Below are 12,199 nucleotides of genomic sequence, written 5' to 3' on the forward strand. Positions count from 1 at the left end.
GCATCATCATGGACCAAGCCAAGAGAAGTCCATTGACACCATGGTACCTGAAGGAGGAGGGGGATTTCACAGAAGAAGGTAAACAATCTTGTTGCTCAACAATATCAGAATGCCATACTTGTATGAAACATGCAGGTGCAAGTTTACAGAGGTTTAGGGGGTATTTTGACCAAAGAGTGAAAACAGGTGCTAAGTGGTCCCAACTTTAGCACACAGTTTTGTTCCTAATTGCCAATTATCATAATTTAAACCTGCCTGGAGATGCTAAATAAGAAACCTTCAGGCTGAGCACTCAAGTGCTGGTTAGACGCGGTTTTCATGGAGCCGTTTATATGGGTGTGGAGTGCTCCGGCACAAACACAGTGGCCACTTTCAGGATGACCTAAGAACCGAGGGAGAGGGCACAAAGGTTCTCTTCACAGCTCCAGCAGCAATGGTGATGACAACGTGCATTTAAAACTTTTGAAATCCAAATCAATTCCTGGCCACTGCCAGGGGAAGTGTTAGCCGCCAAAATTCCATGCAGCTGCTTTAATGAGCACCAGCTGGCATTGTAAGTGGCAATCAGACCTTTAATGAACCACTTCCAGTGCATCTTTACCAAGATGGCATCTTGTGCTAAGCATGGGCTAAACCAGCGGCTGTATCTCAGAGCCCCATCTTAGCTACTGTGAAGGATCGTTAGTGCCAGAACCCGCTGCTGACAATTTTCCCTAATTCTTCCCAATGTGTACCTCACTTACAGGAATTTTAGTTGGAATGGTCCTCCTCACAGCAGAGCTTAAGGAAAGAAGTTCAAAATCATAGAGAGCTTTGATAAAGTAAGTAAGGAGAAACTGCTTCGGCAGCAGAAGGGTCAGTAACCAGAGGGGACAGTTCTCATGTAATTGACAAAAGAACTAGAGGCAACAAGAGCAAAAATATTTTTTTACCACAGCGAGTGTAAATGTGGTTGGCTCTTAACTTCCCTCTGAAATGATCCAGCAAGCCACTCAGTTCAAGGGCAATTAGGGATGGGCAACACGTTTTGGTCTTGCCAGTGATGTCCACATCCCATGAGCAAATATTAAAAAAAAGTTGATGAGAATGTTCTGAAAAGCTGGTGGAATGAAATTCAATTGTAACTTTTAAAGGAGAATTAAAACGGAAGGTTTTGAAGTGTGATGGAGAACGCGGGATGAATTGGATAACTCTTTCAAAGAGCCGGCACAGACACAATGGACCACAGGGGTCCTCTGTTCTGTATCATTCTATGGTCCTGTCTTTAATGATAGGATTAATCCAATTGGAATCGTGGCGGTCCAGATTTGCATTTTGACCTAAAGCTGTTTTTCTTCAGATAGTTCTCAGTGACCCATCCACATGAGACAATGCGACAAATGCACTACTTACAAAACAAGTCATCAAGGTAACTAAGTTCAACCTCAGTTAATTCAGTTAATGGGTGATTGATACAAGCATTTAATAGGAAGTTCTGTGGTGCCTCAACTCTTAACTTTACTATCAAAATATTTGCTCCACCACAAATGGGCACTTATGAAAGATAAAAACAAAAAACTGCAAATGCTGGAAATCCAAAACAATAACAGAATTACCTGGAAAAACTCAGCAGGTTTGGCAGCATTGGTGGAGAAGAAAAGAGTTGATGTTTTGAGTCCTCATGACTCTTCTGTTCTGTGGAAGGGTCATGAGGACTCGAAATGCCAACTCTTTTCTTCTCCACCGATGCTGCCAGACCTGCTGAGTTTTTCCAGGTAATTCTGTTTTTGTGTTACTTATGAAAGATACCTCATCAATGGACAAACATAATGAATTTTAATTGAAGTGCCTTTTAAATGTGGGATTAATTTTATTACTTAAAAAAATCTCTCCATGGCCTCACCCCTCCCTATCTCTATCACCTCCTCCAGCTCTACAACCCTCCAAGAACCCTGCATTACTTCAATTCTGACAACTTAAGCATCACCAATTTCATTGCCCCTCCATTGACAAACACACCTTTAGCTAACTGGGTCCTAAGCTCTGAAATTCCTTTCCTAAACTCCTCCGCCAGTACAGCTCTCTCTCCTCCTTTAAGATGCTTCTTTGAACCTATCTTCTGGTGCTCACCTGTCCTAGTATCTCCTTATGGGGTTAGGTGTCCAACAGTTGCTTTTGTGAAGCGCCTTAGGACATGCTACAATGTTAAAATTGTTACGTCAATGCGAGTTGCTGCTGTTTGCAATCAAAACATTCACATTACAAAATATTTTCTTCACCTCATTTAGGCATTCCATTAGAAATCCCACACACTGACTTTGAATTAACATGTTAAGTACAATGTTTAAAATTGACATTGTAAAACTAAGTTAAATGAATAAACATACAATGGTTGGATATTTGAGGATGTGGGTGATTGAGAGGTATTAGTTTTGGCGGACTCCAGAAGGTTAACGGAGTCTCTTTCAGTCCTAATGTGCTAAAACTCCCAGCTTTTTCACAGCTACCATTGCAGTGCTGGAGGCTGATTGAGCAGTTTACTTAGACCAGTGCAGAATAGTTTGGGGCTTTCTCTTTTGTGTAGAAATAACTGCCAAAAAAATAAAATTGAGTCCTCTTGCCATTTTTCAAAACATTTTTTTGTAAACAAGCCAAAGTTGTGACCAAAAGGGAAATATTTTTGTAAATGATTTTTCATTTTTTTTTCACTCGCACTATATTGGCCAGCACTGACAGGAACCATTGTTCAAACTGTCAGCAGTTGAATCAGGATTTTCATCACACCATTGCAGATACATCATGAATTACACTTTGTGCTCTGTCAAAAGACAGAATTAAGCAGCCAGAAGCAAGGTTATTTGCTAACAACTAGTGCTATGCTTGTGCTTATACCTCATCATCATTCATGATTCATTGATCTTCCAGAATAAATCAGATACCAGACAGTCTGAGATAGGTGACTGGTAAAGAAAAAAAAGAGGAATGTGAAATATAGTTTTCAACTAAATTCAAAAATTTATTTGCTCCTCATCCCACTGAACCTTGAAGCTGCAATTTTTTGCTATCAAGCAATCTCCTCGTTCATTTAGAGCCCTAGAATCGCAAAGTAGTACAGTACATTCGGCCTGTCAAATCTGTGTGGTGGCTTTCAAATACCGTTCCAGTTAGCCCTACTGCCCATCTCTTTCCGCCTATCCCTGTAATGCTTTTCTCCTTCAAGTATTTATCCAGCCTCCTTTTAAAGGCTATAATTGAATCTGCATCCATCAGCCTAGAAAACAGTGCATTCCAGGTCCTAATCTTCATGTAAAAATGTTTCTCTTTATGCCATCTCTGGTTCTTTTGCTGATCACTTTAAATCTGTGCCTTCTAGTTATCAAACCTGTTCCCTTCATTTGATCATGATTTTGAATGTTTATCAAACCTCCTCTTTATGTTCTTTGCTCTAAGGAGAACAACCTCAGCTTTTCCAGTCTATCTATGCAACTGTAATCCTTCATGCCTGGGACCACTCTAGTAAATCCCTTCTTTACCCTCTCATAAACCTTCATCTTCTTCCTAAAGTGTGGCAACCAGAGTTGGGCACAATATCCAGTTGCTGTTGAGCTAGTGTTTCTTATGGGTTTAACATAGCTTCCTGCCTTTTGTACTCTATCGTATCCTTTTCCATTCACAAATTCCCACCCAAAGTCAATGGGCCTTTGGCCGGCCCATCAAGTTTTCTGTCCCACCCATGATGATTCCTGTCACAGGCAAGATTGGAAAATCACGGCCTGTGCCTCTATTTATAAAGCGTAAGATCCCAGATGCTTTATTAGCAGCGTCATTAGCCTTTCCTGTCATCTCCAAAGATTTGTGCACAAGCACCCTCATGTTGCTCTATTCTTACACCCCCATTAACATTTTACCATTTCGCATTTATTGTTTCTCCTTATTCTACAAACTAAAATGTATCACCTCTAACTTTCCTGCGCCGAATTTTATCTGCCATAACCTGCCCACTTCACCAGCCTGTCTGAGTCCTCTTGAAGCCTATTACCTTCCTCATGGTTTATTACACTTCCAAGTTTCATGTCAGCTGCAAATTTCAAAATTGTGCCTTGTACCCCAAAGTTGAAGTCATTAATGTATGGCATAAACAGCTCTAGCCCTAGTACTGATCCTTGGCAATCACTATTTGTAAACCTGTCTCCAGTCCAAAAAGCAGCCATTCACTCCAACTCTCTCTGTTTTCTGTCCCTTAGACAATTTTACATCTAATTTGCAAACTAATTTTATAAATTCAAGTCTCATGTCAATGGATAAAGAATAACCTCATCAGTACCATAAAGATGGCAACACATCGCAGATGCAAAGATCTTAAAAACAGCAAAACTTTGCTTCTTGATAATTGGCCCAGATCTTGCTGAATGATGTACCTCATGGTATACCTTGTTAGTTAGACATTTTCTCTCACTTTTCAACTCCAAGTTGTAACTTGCTGGAAGTATGAAATGATAACAGCAAAGCAAGGGAGACAAGGCATCTGGGAACATGATGAATCAGAGGACCAGAAGTCCACTCCCTTAAACAATGAGGTTTAAGTGTTGAGAAAGAAACAGAGGAATAACAGAGAATGAAAGAGGGTACAAATCAGGTATGGGAAAAGAAATAAAGAGAGAGAAGGAAAGATTGGCCCAAGGAAGAGAGATAAAAGAGGCAGATAGGAAAATTATCCTATTTTAAATTCAATTTTACATTTTAACAATCATTAGTAACAATTTATTAGCTGTAGGAATGAGACTCTGCGGTGTCAACTGTTTCCTTTTTGTGGTGAAGAGGTTGAGTGATATTGCACTCTGCCTTCCTTACCGGGTCAGGGCTAAATGTGCCTTCAGACTAAGAGCAATATGGTTGACTGTTAACTACCTTCTGAAATGGCCCCTAGCAAGCCGTTCGGTTGTATTGAAGCAGGCAGCTCACTGCCACCTGATCAAGGGCAATCAGTGATGGGCAAGGCATGCTGGCCTTGCCAATCATGCCCTCATCCCCTGAAGGAATTTAAAAAAAAAAGTTCTGTAATCCCTAAAGATAAGTGCCACTTTCCTTTGTTTTCCATTGAATTCTCTTAAAGATAACAGTAAAAGAAAAAATTTAACTGCTCTCACCAATTCCAATCCAACACGTAGAAAAATAACCAGTGACAGCATTTCAGGCAGCAAAGTGCCATTTTGCATTTTCTAAATAAATAATGTTTGCTTATAGTGTCATAGAGTAATACAGCAGAGAAGGAGTCCATTTAGACCATCCTGGTTCTGCTGACTCTTTGAAAGAGTTATACAATTAGTACCACTCTCCAGCTCTGTCTCCAGGTGTGACATCCGGTAGAGGCAAAGGTGGTAAAGGCCTCGGTAAAGATGGTGCTAAACGGCACCGGAAAGTCCTCAGAGACAACATCCAGGGAGCTGCTAAGCCCGCCATTCACTGCCTCGCTCGACATGGAGGTGTTAAACGCAGCTCCAGCCTCGTTTACGAGGAAACTCATGAGGTTCTCAAGGCCTTCTTGAAAAATGTCATCCGGGACTCTGTCGCCTACACAGAACAAGCAAACGCAAGACTGTTACCGCCATGGATGTGGTCTACACCCTGAAACGCCAAGGGAGAAATCTGTATGGGTTCGATGGTTGAGAACTGTTAACAAAAATATCTCCTGCTCTTTCCCCTCAACCAGCAGATTTTTTCTTTAAAGTATTTATCCAAATCCCTCATGAAGGTTACAGCTGAATCTGCTTCCACTACCCTTTCAGACAATGCATTCCAGATCATAACAACTTGCTGTGTTTAAAAATTTTCCTCATCTCTCTAATTATTGTAATTATTTTTAATCTGGCCTCTCCAGCTATTGACCCTTACGCCAGTGGGAACAGTCTTTCTCTATCTACTCTAATTCAGCCCCTCATTAACCCCCCAACAATTTATTTTTTTTTTATTTACTGCAGTCACATTAACATGTTCAAGAGCTTCTGCTTATCGTGTCTGTTGCTTAATACAAAATAAAAACAAATAGTGGGTGCTATTGCTACGTTAGAATTCTTCCCTGTTATTTTACTTCCTCACTCATCATTAATAATCCATAATGGATGTGCTTAAAAGACGGCCTATGCATACAAATAGCACATTGAGACATACTCTGTGAATGCAAAGTCATGCTGTTAATTGTAAGGACACCCTGGCAGTTGTGAGCAGCGACAGAAACTGAAAACCCGAGCTGTTAGCTCGCTGAGTCACGAGCTCACAGTAAAATAGCACTCGGAAGTCCCAGATCTTTCCAGGCTTCATGTCTTCCCGAAAGGTTACAGGCTTCTGACAGAAAACCCATTTCCAACACAGCAAATGTTACATAAAAACAGGAAGATGCTGAAAATGCTCAGCAGGTCTGGCAGCATCCATGGAGACAGAAACAGAGTTAAATATTTCAGGTCGGCGACCTTCCATTATTACTGGACCAGCCATGTAAATGCTGCGGTTACAAGAGCATGTCAGAGACTGGGAATTCTGAGGTGAGTAACCTCCTGACTCCCCAGAGCCTATCCACCATCGACAAGGCACAACTCAGGAGTGTGATGGAATACCAGTCAGTGGTAACGCCAGGATGTTGATAGTGGGGAATTCAGCGATAGTAATGCCATTGAATGTCAAGGAGAAATGTTAGATCCTCTCTTGTTGATAATGGCCATTTTCTGGCACTTGTGTGGCGTGAATGTTACTTGCCACTTACAGCCCGAACTTGTATATTATCCAGGTCTTGCTGCATTTGAACACGGACTGCTTCAGTATCTGATGAGCTACGAATTGTACAGAAAGTTGTGCAAACATCAATGAATTCCCGACTTCACGATAACAGAGACCTGGCTCAAGGAAGGGAGGACTGGATGTTAAATATTCCTGGGAACAAGGTGTTCAGAAAAGATAGGAAAAGAAGGAAAAGGAGGAACGGTGGTATTGGTTAAGGAGAGCATTGCAGTGCTGGAGAAAGAGGATGTCCCAGAGGGTTCAAGGACAGAATCAATTTGGCTAGAGCTAAGGAACAAAAATTGTGCAATTACAATGCCCGGTGTAATCTTTAGACCACCAAATGGTGAGAAGGATGTAGAAGAACAAATCTGCAGGGAAATTACAGAGAGATGCAAGCATTATAGAGTAGTTGTAATGGGGGACTTTAATTACCCAAATATAGATGGGGCAGTGGTACTGTAAAGGGTGGAGAGGGGCATAAGTCCCTAGATTGTGTTCAGGGGAATTTTGTACAGCACGGTGTCCAATCCAACAAGAAAAGATCTGGACCTGGAGTTGGACCCTGGTTTTTGGTAATGAGGTGGGCCAAGTAGATCAAGTGTCAGTGAGGGTCATTTAGGAGACAGTGATCATTGTATTGTACATTTCAGGATGATGGTAGAAAAGGACAATGTGCAATCCAGAGTAAGAATAATTAACTGAACAACAGCCAACTTCGATGGGGCAAGAACAGAGCTGGGCCAGATAGACTGGAATGAAAGAATGTCAGGAAAAACTGTAGCTGAACAATGGGCTACCTTCAAAAAAATTTGGTTCAGGCACCATCAAGGTATATTCCATCAAGAGGGAAAGGTAGGACAAACAAATCCAGAGCTTCTTGGATGAAAAAGGAGATATAAATTAAGGTAAAGAAGAAAAAGTGCATTTATGACAGGTGTCAGGTAGAAAATATAATTGAGACCCAAGAGGAATACAGAAGGTTCACAGAGGAGGTGAAAAAGCATATTAGAGAAGTGACAAGGGATTACGAGAAAAGACTGGCAGCCAACATAAAGGGAAATCCCAAAGTCTTCTATAGACATAGAGATAGTAAAAGGGTGGTAAAAGGAGGAGTAGGATCAATTAGAGACTTAAAATCGAATTTACATATGGACAAAGGGACCATGGCTGAGGTATTAAATGAATACTTTGCATTTGTCTTTACCAAGGAAGCCAATGCTACTCAGGCCATGGTGACAGACAAGGAAACTCTGTCACTAGAAGGGTTCAAAATTGATAAGGAGGAAGTGTTGAATAGATTGCCAGTGGTTAAAGTTGACAAGAAAGAGGACTGGATGAGATGTATCCAAGGATTTTGAAGGAAGTGAGAGTAGAAATTGCCGGGGCAGTGACCATAATCTTTCAGTCTTCCCTAGAATCAGGGGAAGTGCCAGAGGACTGGAGAATTGCAAACATTACACTCTTCTTCAAAAAAGATTGTAAGCCCAGCAATTACAAACCAGCCAGTTTAACTTCAGTGGTGGGCAGGATTCTAGAAACAATTATTTGGGACAGAATTAGTAGTCACATGGAAAAATTTGGGTCGATAAGGAAGAGCCAGCATGGATTTCTAAAGGGGAAATTATGTTTCACTAATTGCTGGGGATTTTGAAGAGGTAACAGAAAAGATTGATGAGGGTAACACTGTTGATGTGGCATTTATTGACTTTCAAAAGGCATTTGATACAGTGCCACACAACAGACTTCTGAGAAAAGTTATTGTTCATGGAATAAAACAGACAGTAGCAACGTGGATCGAAAATTAGCTCAAAAATAGGAAGCAGAGAGAAGTGGATATTTTTTGGGCTGGAGGAAAGTTTGTATGGAGTAGAAACAACGTGCAGGGATATGGAGAAAAGGCAGGGCAATGGCACTAGGTCATAATGCTCATTTGGAGAGCCAGTGCAGATACAATGGGCCGAATGGTCTCCTACTGTGCTGTTAAAATTCTGTGATTCTGTGATTCTTACCTTTTGTTAGAGGGAAGATCATTGATGAAACAGCTGAAGATGGGCCTAGGACACTACACTGAGGAAATTCTGCAATGATGTCCAAGAGCTGAGATGATTGGCCTCCAACAACAACAACCATCTTCCTTTGTGCTAGGTATGAAACCAACCTGCGGAGAGATTTCCCCCAGATTTCTATTGACTCTAACACAAGTACAAAATACTGCGGATGCTGGAAATCTGAAACAAAAACAGAAAATGCTGTAAAATCTCAGGTCTAGCAGCATCTGTGGAGAGAGAAACGGAGCTAAGTTTCAAGTCCATATGACCAGTGATGCCACTTTCCAAAACGGATCTTCTTACATGTCTCTCTTCTTCCTTAACCGAGGTTTCCCCGCCTGTGGTTGACAGGGCCCTTAACTGTGTCCGACCCATCTCCTGCGCCTCTGCCCTTCCCTTCCCTCCCAGAACCATGATAGGGTCCCACTTGTCCTCACTTTTTACCCCACTAGCCTCCGCATTCAAAGGATCATCCTCCAACATTTCTGCCAATTCCAGAATGATGTCACCACCAAACACGTCTTCCCCTCACCCTCGTGTTGGCATTCTGTAGGGACTGTTCTCTCTGGGACACCTTGGTTCACTCCTCCATCACCCCCAACACCTCAACCCCCTCCCAAGGCACCTTCCCACGCAACCGCAGAAGTTGCAACAGCTGCCTCTTTACCTCCTCCCTCCTCACCATCCAAAGGCCCAAACACTCCTTTCAGGCGAAGCAGCGCTTCACTTGCACCTCCTTCAATTTGGTCTAACTGCATTCGCTGCTCCCAATATGGTCTCCTCTACATTGGAGAGACCAAATGCAGACTGGGTGACCGCTTTGCGGAACTCCTTTTGTCTGTCCGCAAGCATGACCCAGACCTCCCTGTCGCTTGCCATTTCAACACACCACCCTGCTCTCATGCTCACATGTCTGTCCTTGGCCTGCTGCAATTTTCCAGTGAAGCTCAACACAAACTGGAGGAACAGCACCTCATCTTCCGATAAAGTGCTTTACAGCCTTCCAGACTTAACATTGAGTTCAACAACTTCAGAGCATGAACTCTCTCCCTCATCTTCGACCCTTTTTTAATCCCCTTTTTTCTACATTCACTTTTATTTTTTATGCACTTATTTTTATTTTTATTCACTCATCTGTGTTTTCATCCCCCTTTTTATCTCCCCTTCTATCCTATTTTCTATCCTACTTTGTCCCCACAACCACTCCCTTCCCCCACCCCACCCCTACTAGGGCCATCTGTCACTTGTTCCATGTTGCTCTTTCACACAATGCTACCCTTGTTCTGCTATTATCACATTCTGCTTTCTTACCTTTACGCCACTGTCAGCACCTTTATTCACACTGACCACTAACACTCCCTTTGCCTTTTAGTTCATGACATCTTTGTCAATCTCTCCTTTGTCCCCACCTATAACTGGCCTTCTATCCAGCTCCACCTGCCGACCCCCCTTAAACAGTATAAACATAATCACATTTCCATTTCTCTTCAGCTCAGAAGAAGGGTCATATGGACTCAAAACATTGACGCTGTTTCTCTCTCCACAGATGCTGCTGGACCTGCTGAGTTTTTCCAGCATTTTCTGTTGTTGTTCCATTAATTCTAATTGTGCTAGGGCTCCTTGCTGTCATTCTTGGTCAAATGCTGCCTTGATGTTAAGGGCAGTCACTCTCACCTTCCCCTCTTGAGTTCAGCTCTTTTTACATGTTTCGACCAAAACTGTAATGAGGTCAGGAGCTGAGTGGCCCTGGCGGAACCCAAACTGAGCGTCAGTGAGCAGGTTATTGCTGATAGCACTAGCACTTGATAGCACTGTCGACGACACCTTCCATCACTTTGCTGATGATCAAGAGCAGGCTGATCGGGCAGTGATGGACTGGAATAGAGTTGTCCTGCTTTTGTGGATAGGGCATACCTGGGCAATTTTTGACAATGTCAGGTAGATGCCAATGTTGTAACTGGTATCTACCTGAGAATGTGGAAAATTTCCCAGGTATGTCCTGTCCCAAAAAAGCAGGAGAAATGTAATTAAGCAATTCAAGGCAGGAAAGTTACAAAGCAAACATCGACACAGAGTCACATAAGGAGATATTAGGACAAGGTGCCCAAAAGATTGGTCAAAGAGGTAGGTTCTAAGCATTGTCTTAGAGGAGGAAGGAGAGGCAGAGAGGCAGAGAGAGTTAGAGAGGGAATTTCAGAGCTCCAGGTCTAGGGAGCTGAAGGCACCACTACCAATGGTTTTTCTTTATTCATTGATGGGATGTGGGCATCACTGTCTGGGCCAGCATTTATTGCCCATCCCTAGTTGCTCTTGAGAAGGTAGTGGTGAGCTGCCTTCTTGAACCGTTGCAGTCCATGTGGTGTAGGTACACCCACAGTGCTGTTAGGGAGGGGGTTCCAGGATTAAAATCAGGGATGCTCAAAAGGCTGAAACTAGATGAATGCAGAGATATTGGAGTTCTGTGGGTTTGGAGGGGGTCACAGATGGAATTTTCCCATCTGGGACTATGCTCGTGGCAGAGACGGTGAGTGTTTCCCACTGCAGAGACAGCCGGGAATTCACACCGCATTGCACAACCACAGCCTCATTAATTATGCAGTCAGGGGTTTGTCGACCTTTCGTGTAGCGAGGCGGGTGGATGGTGTACTCCCCACTGCCATATCCAGGCAGTATATTTAAAAGGACAGCGACTTACTCAGACGCTGATTAAGATGATGAGAAGGAGGCAGGGGCCAAAGTTTGGCTAGGCTTCCCTGGCTGTCCTCCTTGGCTGTGGAGACCAGGAGGGACATCCTCTACCCAGCTGATGGGAGGAGGAGGCTGAGCTGGGAGACTGACCCTGCATGGGAGCAAGTCTCTGGGGCAATCAGTGCCCAAGGCCTCCATCACAGGTCTGCCCTCCAATGCCATAAGAGGATGAATGACCTTATCCAACCGCCAGGGTAAGTGAACCCTCAGCTGTTCACGCCAACCTCAGTGAATGATACAGCGGACATGGACCTCAGTGGCAACGCGATAAGGTCATGCCTCATAGCCCCACTACCATCTATTCCCACTCCTCATGTGGAGAGGCCACTGTTGCTCCCTCACCCCTCCACACAGAGAGTTCACATGCTGTCTGGAAGGCCGTGGGCGGGGGCAGGAGCAGACAAAGGGGCTCAGGCGTTGAGAACACCAGCAAGCACCTCTAATGACATGCCTCTCTGAGCCTTATCCTTATATCTGGATGGGCTTATCACTCTAGATGGTGCTGGTCCAGAACCCTTGTGGACAACCTGCAGTGCTTGGCACTCAATGCACTGGGTTATTTCTAAGACTGGAAGCATCAGAAAGATACATGAAATTTCTATGTATGATTGGAAGCTAAATACAATGCCTCTCAACCCCTCCTTCTCTGT

This window comes from Carcharodon carcharias, chromosome 6 (assembly GCF_017639515.1).
Source record: "Carcharodon carcharias isolate sCarCar2 chromosome 6, sCarCar2.pri, whole genome shotgun sequence".
NCBI classification, from domain to species: domain Eukaryota; kingdom Metazoa; phylum Chordata; class Chondrichthyes; order Lamniformes; family Lamnidae; genus Carcharodon; species Carcharodon carcharias.